Below are 12,500 nucleotides of genomic sequence, written 5' to 3' on the forward strand. Positions count from 1 at the left end.
TCTTTGCTCATCTCGGTCTTCCAGCAGTGTCTTTTTGCAATTCAGGTTGCCTTCCGTCTGGCAGAAAGTGACATTATAGTAGAGTTGTACAAAAGATAAAGGAAGGTAGCCTGAATAGCTAGCAATAAGACAATCTGTTTGAACAGAGCAGTATGTACGAGTGAGCTGTGTGAAAGCATGTTTACCTGCAGTGGAGGATGGATAAAAGATTGTTGATCGATTATTGATGTCAGCGATGAAATTTGTCCCGAATCGGAAAATAAAATCTTTGTGTATACGTAAGGCCGCGGGAGGGAACATAAGGAAAGTGTGCGTAGCAGATGGGCAGAAAGATGATCAATAGCTAAGCTGTGAGGACGGGTTACATCAACGACTGGTTAGAGATAATGCTGGAGAAAAAGGAAGAAAGAACTTAACCTCGATTTTTCTTCACAGATGTGTCAGAGATGGAGGGGTCATGAGAAGAGAATAGATAATTTAGCGTGAGTCAAGTAGGATGAGGAGAAATCGAGGTGTGTGGGAGAGCCAGACTCAATAAAATGCAGAAGGGGAGAGTAGTTAGTGTCATCTTAAGGCATGGGTGCACTGAAAAGTTGCCCAAGGGAACCACGAGTCAAGGGTTCAATTCTGATCTATATATGCTTTGCCTTGCTATCAAATAAATACTATAGGACTTAGTACATTGATTTGTCCGGGGACTTACAATGTTGCTAAAATGGCCCTAAAGGAGGGTATCACATGAAACTGACCAAGGTGTTGGAGACATTGTATTTCCAAAGTTAAGTAGAAACAATTGGAGACGGAAAATAAAGGAGGTGAGATCTTCATTGGTAAGGCAAATGATACTGACACAATTATTGGTGTACCGACCGTATATCTCTTCGGTGGGGTTGGTAAAATATGTAAAGTTAAAAGCCCTGAGGATAACTAACAAATAGATTGGCATAGTTGCGCTCATCCTAATACCCAAGTCATCACTAGTAACCTACCAAAAGAATGGTACGGAATAAAAGCTGTTGAGAGTGAGGACGAGTTTATGTAGCACAGAAGTGTAGCATGGATGGGTTCGACGATCCAGAATAATTTGAAAGCCGGGAGTCCATCGTTGTGGGAGATGATGTTGCAGCGGAGCTTTACACCGTAAGTGAAAAGGTACCTTGAGGCGCCGCAGCGTGAGAAGTTGAAGAGATGTCGGTGATGTCAGAGGTGTAGCAAGACGGTAGTGGGGAGATTAATTTCCGTTGGCGCATGCGTGAAAGGACACGAAATTTCCTCTGGACTGTTATGCTTATCGATTACAGGGCAATTGTTATAAGTGTGTCTGCACCCCAGATACCGAGAAACCTTGCAATGCCACTAGGTGGATTTTGGATGAGACCTGTTACTAAAGGCGACAAGCGTTGGGCAAAATATTTAGGGATCATTTTGGTATGACAGAGTCAAGTGGAAACACCGAGGTAGTCAGGGATGTTTGACATATAGATCTTCGAGAGGAGGTACATAGGGGAAGTTTGGGCTGTACGATAAATAAAGTTGGTAGCAGTAGCAAGAACTGGAATGGTGTTGGTGGACAGGGGCAAACACGGGTGTGGGATATATTGTCGTTAGACAATTTGAGAGAGAGAGAGAGAGCGAGAGAGAGAGAGAGAGACAGACAGACAGACAGACAGAGACAGAGAGACAGAGAGACAGAGAGACAGAGAGAAACCAGGAGAGACAGACAGACAGACAGAGAGCAGATTTAATGAATTACCAGAGTGCTTCGACTCTATAAAGGCCCGTCTGCCAGACCGCAACAGCACCGCTTTTTTCTCAGCCAGGTTATCAACGATGTGGTTTCAGTGTCAAAGACGAGATGTTGGGGTGCTCATGCAACTTCCGCAAATCGACTATAGAACTGGCTATACGTGTATTCATGCATACGTACAAACATTCTTATACACAGAGAAATACTTACATAGGTACATATACACTATCATACGTACATAATACATATATAACACATACATATATTCATATACAAATACGTGCACCACATTATCCCTCGCATACTTACACAACGTACACACATTCATACACACACACAAATGCACATGCACATGCACACACATCTCTTTATCACGTACAAACATACGTATACACACATACACCGCACACTCTGACACACAAAGACATACCTCTTACACACATATATATGAATAGATATACACACACATACTTATACACACGCGCATACATATACGCCGACTCTCCCCTTCTCTCTCTCCCTCTCTCTCACTCTTGCACATACGCTTACTCAGATGTACTACTGCCACACAAACACGTTGACTCAACTCCGTTGGATTCTGACTCTTACACACTGACTCTCTCTCTCTCTCTCATATCGACATTCACTCTCTCCATCTTTTCTCCCTCTTTCTCACTCTCACCAAGTCTCTCTCTTTTACCCTTTTACTTGTTTCAGTCATTTGACTGTGGCCATGCTGGAGCACCGCCTTTAGTCGAGCAAATCGACCCCAGGACTTATTCTTTGTAAGCTTATTACTTATTCTATAGGTCTCTTTTGCCGAACTGCTAAGTTACGGGGACGTAAACACACCAGCATCGGTTGTCAAGCGATGTTGGGGGCACAAACACAGACTCACAAACATATACACACATATATACATACATACATATATATATACATACTTACATATATATATATATATATATATTATATATATATATTATATACAGATATACGACGGGCTTCTTTCAGTTTCCGTCTACCAAATCCACTCACAAGGCTTTGGTTAGAACTGAACCCGGAACCATGTGGTTCGTAAGCAAGCTACTTACCACGTAGCTACTCCTATGCCTGTCTCTGCATTTCTGTCTATATGTGTGTAGTTGTTTCTCTCTCTCTTTTTTCCCTCTCTCTTTCCCCTCTCCCTCTCTCTCTCTCTCTCTCTCTCTCTGTGTATACACACACGCACACACACACACAAATATGGATATACTTATTTCCGATATTAGCGTATAAATATGTATATATATATATATAATATATATATATATATATATATATATATATAATATATATTATATATATATATTATATATATCTATATATACTATATATATATGTATATGTATATATATATTATATATATATATATATATATATATATATGTATATATATATAGTCCCCTCGCGTTGTTGTATGTTCTCTTTGTGTTTTCATGTTTGGATTAACTGTATATATATATTATATATATATAATATAATATATATAATATATACTTTTGTCCTGATATTAACGTATATGTATGTATGTACATAGACATATATATGTGAATATATATATATATATATATGCGTGTGTCTGTGTGTCTGTGTGTCTGTGTGCGCGTGCGTGCGTGTGTAAGCTGCCGAGGTGCGTTTCACCACGTCGTACCAGGAATTTCAGTTTCCCCATTAGCTTTGTTAGGTCCTTTGTTTCATGTTGTGCGTCCTCTACAAATAGCATCACTGTAGTTAAGTGGTGTTTCTCCGCTATTAAGGTGCGGAAGTTTCTAAAATATGTCATCTGATATGGCTTTGTGTTCGCCTCCTTGTGTTCAGAAACGATAACAGCGCCCCGGCAAAACCTTACCCAGCATTGATCAACAATAGCTGAGATGAGCAGAAAGAGTTCATAAATCTCTTTGGTCTAATGTCCATGCCATAAGAAGGTGTTCTTAGTTTATGATCAATTTATCTCTAACTTGTTACTTGTCCTGGTACACTGATGCACAGAGTGATAATATCAATTATAGGAGGCGCAATGGCCCAGTGGTTAGGGCAGCGGACTCGCGGTCGTAGGATCGTGGTTTCGATTCCCAGACCGGTCGTTGTGAGTGTTTATTGAGCGAAAACACCTAAAGCTCCACGAGGCTCCGGCAGGGGATGGTGGTGATCCCTGCTGTACTCTTTCACCACAACTTTCTCTCACTCTTACTTCCTGTTTCTGCTGTACCTGTATTTCAAAGGGGCGGCCTTGTCACTCTCTGTGTCACGCTGAATATCCCCGAGAACTACGTTAAGGGTACACGTGTCTGTGGAGTGCTCAGCCACTTACCCGTTAATTTCACGAGCAGGCTGTTCCGTTGATCGGATCAACCGGAACCCTCGTCGTCGTAACCGACGGAGTGCTTGCATCCAATTTCAATTATATAAGAAAAAAAAGTATTATTGAAATTCTGTGATTATTACAGAAAACTTTTTCAAGGTCAACAAGGCTGGCATTCTTCATGATGTGTGTAGAGAACTTTGTTCTCTATGGAACTGAATCTAGGGCTTTGTAGGAAAAGCTTCAGGATTATCTTGATGGTACGTGCATTATGCTTTTCATGGGACTCAAAACATGATATGAGCTCAGGATTAGGATGGAGGTGTATGGACACACTCTACCCATCTCAAGGCTTTGTTGTGCTGAGATTAATACTACATGAAAAAGGTTGCGAAACGGCCGTAATCCTATGGATGTTACGTGGTTAAATAAACATATATACATCTCTTATACCTCCTGACTTCATGTTTGTGTGTTTGTGCGTGTGTGTGGTGTGTAAACAAAAAGGCCAATTGCATGAATGTGAATAACAAAGACGAATTAAACTATATTAAATACTATTTAAGAAAACTCTTGATTTATTGAAAACATCTTCGTTTGGAAAGGTTAAACAAATGTCTGGTTGCGATGGCAACTGAATGTGGTTTCTTCTCTCTGCTCACGTCTTCTCAGCAAGCGTCGACAGTTTATACGGAGCACTAACGCTATCAAGCTCACCCGTTTCGGAGGACCTACAAAAAGTTATGGGCACTGCTCCTTCCTCCAGACTCTGCAAGTAAAAATAGACAGACAGACAGAACAGAACGACTGGTAGATAGATAGATTTCTTTATTGGCCACACAGGACTAAACACAGAAGGGACAAAATACAAAATAGAGCTTTTCTGTTTGGGAAGAAGAGAAGGGAGAAAATATGGGGGGGGGGCGAATTCCGATCAAAAGGGCTCGTGGAAAAAAAGGAGTGGGGAATTCCGATCAAAAGGGCTCGTGGAAAAAAAGGAGTGGGGAATTCGATCAAAAGGAATCGTGAAGAAAAGAAAACTGTGGCCGATCAATAGTGTTCCTGTAGATATATATATTATATATATATATATAATATATATATATATATATATATATATTATATATATCTATATATATATATATATATCTAATCTAATATATATATATATATATATAGATAGATAGATGAGAGATAGATAGATAGATAGATAGATAGATAGATAGATAGATAGATAGATAGATAGATAGATAGATAGATAGATAGATAGATATAGATAGATAGATGATAGATAGATAGGCAGGCACGCAGACAACAGAAGAACAAGCAAACAGAGACAGACAAATATGCAGGCCAGATAGATAGATGTATAAATAGATAATGGAATAGATTTGTTAGAAAATAAACTATTGGCAATTTGATATGAAGTCAAATTAAGATAAGAAGGAGTGAACTATTATTGAAATAAGTGGATAAATTGTTTCGTGTATGTACAGAGATGACATTCTTAAGGTTCTTTTCAATACGTATGCGTCTATGTCAGTATGTATGTGTACACGATGTATAATTTTGTGTGGCCGTATATTTAGTATAAGAACGTTGTCAGTTACTTCGAAGTTCGCTAGTATTAGATTTTTAAAAAACTGTTTCAATAAGCTACTACCAACCACGAGGGCAACTTCGAAGTAACAATCGACATAATTCTCGCAACAAATATTTGATTCTACTTATAGTTTGTGTACTTTATTTCAGTAAATATTGTTGCTTTTATGGATTTAATAACATACTCTCACACACACACACAAACACACAACACACACACACCACACACACACTTGCACACAGATATATAGGTATGTAAATATAAATATATAGTATTTATATACGTGTACGTATATATATATTGGTGTGTGTGTGTGTTGTGTATGTATGTTGTATGTATTATAAATACACACACACAACACAAATATTATATATATGTGTGTGTGTGTGTGTGTGTGTTGGTGTATGTATGTATATATAATAAATACACAACACACACACCCATACAACCAACACACACACACCCACACACATACCCCCACATATATATATATATATTATATATATATATATATATATATATATATATGAATATATATATATATATATATATATAATATATATATATATATATATATATATAATATATATAATATATAGATAGATAGATAGAGAGATAGATAGATAGATAGATAGATAGATAGATAGATAGATAGATAGATAGATAGATAGATAGATAGATAGATAGATAGATAGATAGATAGATAGATAGATAGATAGATAGATAGGCAGGCACGCAGACAAACAGAAAGACAAGCAAACAGAGACAGACAAATATGCAGGCAGATAGATAGATGTATAAATAGATAATGGAATAGATTTGTTAGAAAATAAACTATTGGCAATTTGATATGAAGTCAAATTAAGATAAGAAGGAGTGAACTATTATTGAAATAAGTGGATAAATATGTTTCGTGTATGTACAGAGATGAACTTCTTAAGGTTCTTTTCAATACGTATGCGTCTATGTCAGTATGTATGTGTACACGATGTATAATTTTGTGTGGCCGTATATTTAGTATAAGAACGTTGTCAGTTACTTCGAAGTTCGCTAGTATTAGATTTTTAAAAACTGTTTCAATAAGCTACTACCGGGCAAACTTCGAAGTAACAATCGACATAATTCTCGCAACAAATATTTGATTCTACTTATAGTTTGTGTACTTTATTTCAGTAAATATTTGTTGCTTTTATGGATTTAATAACATACTCTCACACACACACACAAACACACACACACACACACTTGCACACAGATATATAGGTATGTAAATATAAATATATATGTATTTATATACGTGTAAGTATATATATATGTGTGTGTGTGTGTGTGTGTGTGTGTATGTATGTATGTATGTATATATAAATACACAAACACACACAAATATATATATATATGTGTGTGTGTGTGTGTGTGTGTGTGTGTATGTATGTATATATATATAAATACATACACACACACACACACATACACACACACACACACCACACAACACACACACATTATATATATATATATATATATAATATATATATATATATAAGCATATATGTATGTGTGTGCATGCTTGTGTATGTGTGTGCGTGTATAATATATAAAACACAGGCAAATATATATACACATACGTACATATATGAATATATATATACATATATAAATATATGTCCATACACACACACATATATATATATGTATATATTTATACACACACATATACGTCTATATATACGCACACTTGCGTGCGTTGTGAGTGGGTGTATGTATAGCTTGTGTGTATATGTGTACGCGCGCGCGTGTGTGTGTGTATATGTGGGTTCCAGCTTCAGTGTGTATGCGTTTTGCGTGTGTTGTGTGAAGTATAATAAAGCGAATATTTTTTGATTATGGTTTTGATAAAATGCACTAAAATAGAATTAAAAAGGAAAACCTCTTCAAGTGCCATAAAGTCTTGGAGGATGCTAAAGAACATATGTTCTTGTGAAAAGATGGAAAAGAAATATGCCGATGGCATATGGCTGTTCAATAAAGCGTTCACGATGACTACGCCAGTGTTTGTTCATGCAATTAGATTTGATGAAGTTGGAGAAGAGCGAGGATAAAGTGAAAATATTAAAAGTTGTTGTCTGACATTATTCTCGGCTCTAACCTCTATGTTGTTTGTCGGCTTAAGCAGACAGGATATTGCTGAGGCAGAAATTTATAGGGTATTATGTGTGTGTTAGTTCATGTTTGTGTGTGTTTATACGTGTTTGCTCTGTTGTGCGTACGTGTGTGTGTGTGTGTGAACAGGTATTATTTTTACTTATATTTGTTTTGTACTTCGTTTTCTTCCCCGCTTCCCCCCCCCCCTATTTGCTATGTAGAATAATATCGTTGCTGCGTATATCCTAACTTAAGTATTAACTGTTCATCCCTCACTTTGCGTTTTATTTCCTCACATTTGACCGGCTGGGAAATGTTACGTTCAACACACATATGCCAAAATTCCATGTACATACACACACGCACACACATGCATGCATACATGCACACACATAGTTGGAAGTATGTAACTTTTACTCGAAGATAGTAATCATCAAAGTCTACACTGTCTAGAAAATTCTTAAAAATTCTAATTTTAATTTTTTTATCAACATGTGGTTATTGAAATTCTATTATTATCGAAGATTTCAACAACAGAAAACTAATTTTAGTTCATTGCAAGATAGTGTTTTTTAACACTTCATGGCGTTACTTTCTACAAATTATTTAGTAAAGACAGTTTTTCAAATTATAAATTTAATGCCGTGAAAGCCAACTTATGTTGATTCCATCAACCTTTCATATTTGGTAGATGTTTTTTAAAGAATTAAAGTAGTTTTAATTTACTTTCGCCACTTGTACAAAATACAAACTTGTCTCACTTTTTCCCTTCAACAAAAATATTTGATTGTTGTACACAATGTTTTTAAGACTGTTTTTAGACTGTTATGGTGCATGTTAAAGACTTTAGCAGGAAATCTGTTATATATTTCCGATAGGTATCTTTTTTGCTGCGACCTCCACTATTTGTGGAGGAATTCTAACTCTATCGTTGATTGCTTGCTGGCTCAGTGGTTAGAGCGTCGAGCTTACGATCGTGAGGTTGTGAGTTCGATTCTCGGACCGGGCTGCGTGTTGTGTTCTTGAGCAAAACACTTTATTTCATGTTGCTCCAGTTCACTCAGCTGTAGAAATGAGTTCGACTCGACTCCTGGTGCCAAGCTGTATCGGCCTTTGCCTTTCCCTTGGATAACATCAGTGACGTGGAGAGAGGAGGCTGGTATGCATGGGCAACTGCTGGTCTTCTATAAACAATCTTGCCCGGACTTGTGCCTCGGAGGGTAACTTTCTAGGTGCAATACTTATTGAACGAATGAATGCTATTAGTTGAATGAAGGATGCAAACGCAAATTAGATGTAATATATGGGAAAAAATTGCACAAACTGGGAATCGGAAGTGTAAATATTATTTAGCGACTAGCAGAAAATAACCTGGAGGTAGATGTGTGCATGAAGGAGAGAGAAAGAGAGAGAGAGAGAGAGAGAGAGAGAGAGCGAAAGAAAGAGTGTGAGTGAAAGAGATTTGGCTTTTCGTGTTGACGAACGTAATTCTAAAATTTTTAACTTGTAGTTAGCTTCTCATGGATTATGAATGCATATATACAACGTTTATGTATTACTTGTTTCAACCATAAGACTGTGGCCATGCTGGAGCACCACCCTGAAGTACTTTAATTGAACGAATCAGCCCAGTACTTATCTTTTTAACCTTGGTATATTCTAGCAGTCTCTTTTTGCAGAACTGCTAAGTTACGGGTTGGGGTTAATACACCAACACCGAGTTTCAAGCGGTGGAGAGGGAGAAATATACAAGGGTACACGCGCACAAACACACACACACACACACACACACACACACACACACACACACACACACACACACACACACACACACATACATACATACATACATACATTATGGCTGCCCCCTCGTTATCGAGTATGGCCATTGCATGAAGCTTAACTGTTACTGGTGCTGTGATCGAATGTGACTTTTTAGCCCAGCTAAAGATCTACAATTTCTTGTACAAACTTAAGTTTGTGCTGACTTCAAACGTCTACGCTGCTCTCCGCAAAAGAGACGGAGTATTGTGACAATTTCTCAACCGTAGTGTTTGTTCCTTCTCGAGCCGGTTTTCCTTGGCGTACAGGTCCCCCACCTGGATGGGACGCCGCTCCATCGCAGGTGAGCTGCAAGATGCAGGAGGAAAGAGTGAGAGAAAGTTGTGGCGGAAGAGTCAGCAGAAGTTCGCCATTACCTTCTGCCGGAGCCGCGTGGAGCTTAGGTGTTTCGCTCATAAACACACACATCGCCCGGTCTGAGATTCAAACCGGCGATCCCTCGACCGCGAGTCCGCTGCTTTAACCACTCGGCCATGTGCCTCCACACCAACAGTAGTGGAGATACAGTTGTCAGTAAGTGGTAGTATAACGGGAAAAAAATCGTCTGGTTTCGGTGGTCTCCCCCAACAGCTTTTTAGATACATACAAGACTTGTTCGACTTAGTCACTTGGCAAACGTCTATCGCAAATGGAAGCACACTGAAGGAAACCAACAAGTGCTATAATCAAGGAATAATGATGCTTAAGAAGGTCGAGAAATATCATTGGTAATATCTTGTCGATAACTCTGCTGGACAGAAAGTTCAAAACTTTGACCAAGGTATTTGCGAAGAAGTTGATTCTTATTGACAATTGTGTGGCTGAGAGCGCACAAGACTTGTGCAATTTCCAATAGAACCATGACAACCTTCACTCTATGCGATACACTCGTATAAAGTACTTGGTGGGCCTCTGATCAACTTATATTAACGCAAAACTTTTGATCGAGTCGAACATTAATACTAAATGATTCTCTTCAGCACAGCTATTTACTGTCTGGTTTTCACGGTGCAGCGTTCTTTCCAGTGTTTTTCCTTTTTTTTCTTTTTTTTTCTACAACCCTCAACATGTAGCTATTCAAAGAACATCAACCAGATCGCAAATATATATACATGATTTAATATTATATTGTATATATTATATATTATATAATATATTGTGTGTGTGCGAGAGAGAGTGAGAGAGTGAGAAAGAGACTGCTAGAAAAAGAGAGAGAGACAGAGAGAAAGAGAGACAGACAGACATCAGACAGAGAGGTTCTATGTCCCACCAGCATGACGTTTACTTCCGGCAGCCGTCTTGTCTCTTTCGTGCTAGCTCTAATAGTTACCCTGGCTATTATTTATCTCTATGCATGTAGAAAAGCGATGAACAGATAGGTTTGTTTTGATTGTTGACTCCTCGCTTTAAAATTTCCGATCATCTTGCGCGCCATACTATTCTGCGTACTACTAAGTTTAACACTAACTCTTCTTGAATTTAATTTAATGCAATATAACTTAATTTAACGTAATCGCAGGTCTACCTCTATTTAAAATCTTTTCACCAGTGACAGAAATATATATATATATATATATATATATATATATATATGTATGTATGTATGTATGTATGTATGTATGTATGTATGTATGTATGTATACAGGGTGGGTGGAACGTAACTAGGCAATTTTTAGTATCACTGAAGTCTTGACGAAAACATGTTTTAAATAGACAACACTAATAGGGATTTCTTATTTACTTAGTGTCTTATTGTCTTATTTCTTATTTTCCAAATGACCGGTCGCTTGACTGTTCAGGAGCGAGCTAAGATAGCAGTACGCTATGGCGTGTGGAATTCCATTGTCTTGCTTCAGAGATGGTGTGGTGCATGGAAAGGTAAGCATGCAACACTACGTGTGGAGACAATAAAAAGTTGTTATGCAAAGCCGATGACCGCGGGCTCTGTGAATGATGCAAGAAAAAGTGGCCGTCCACCACATCTCGATCAGCGGGAAACGTGGCAACAGTGCCGGAAATGTTTAATCGCAGCCCGCAGAAGTCAACACGTCAAGCAGCTCGTGAAAGTGAACTAACAAGACACACAATACGTACGGTGTTGCATAAGGAATTGTATTTTCGTCCGTGGAAACCCCATTACGTGCGGGAGCTAAAATTTGAAGATGGTGACCGCAGAAGTCCAAAACTCCAGAACTCCAAGAAGTTCAAATTTCATTCCATGTAATTTTTACCTGTGGGGTTACACAAAAGAGGAGGTATACAAGACAAGACCTCGCACACAGGAGGACTTGGAGGCATGGATTCAGGAGATTCTCAATGATATCCCAGACGACGTCCTTCAGAAGGTCATTCATTCCATTCTTGGCCGTTTGAAGAAACTGGTGAAAGCCACTGGTGCTTAGGTTTGAAATATGAAGATTTACTTTCATTTTCCCATGTAACAAAGGACGTGTATCATGTTTCTGTGAATTTGTAAAAGGAATACTCTTACTCTTTACTCTTTTACTTGTTTCAGTCATTTGACCGCGGCCATGCTGGAGCACCGCCTTTAATCGAGCAACTCGACCCAGGGACTTATTCTTTTGTAAGCCCAGTACTTTCTATCGGTCTATCGGTCTCTTTTGCCGAACCGCTAAGTAACGGGACATTAAACACACTACACCACCAGCATCGGTTGTCAAGCAATGCTAGGGGGACAAACACAGACATACAAACACACACACGCATATATATATATATATAATATATACGACGGCTTCTTTCAGTTTCAGTCTACCAAATCCACTCACAAGGCATTGTGGTCGGCGGCCTGGGCTATAGCAGAAGACACTTGCCCAAGA

The 12,500-nt window shown here is 38.2% G+C and overlaps 1 long non-coding RNA gene across 1 annotated transcript in view; it reads left to right on the top strand.

Moving 5' to 3' along the window:
• The window catches only part of LOC118764114, a 20,172-nt gene extending 8,313 nt beyond the window's left edge, over positions 1-11,859 (top strand). Inside the window, exons 3-4 of the long non-coding RNA XR_004999905.1 lie at positions 4,823-4,834; positions 11,702-11,859. This is a non-coding gene — a long non-coding RNA (uncharacterized LOC118764114). The remainder of the gene's footprint in view (positions 1-4,822; positions 4,835-11,701) is intronic.
• The last annotated feature ends 641 nt before the right edge of the window (positions 11,860-12,500 follow it).

The sequence above is a fragment of the Octopus sinensis genome, linkage group LG7 (assembly GCF_006345805.1).
Source record: "Octopus sinensis linkage group LG7, ASM634580v1, whole genome shotgun sequence".
NCBI lineage: Eukaryota > Metazoa > Mollusca > Cephalopoda > Octopoda > Octopodidae > Octopus > Octopus sinensis.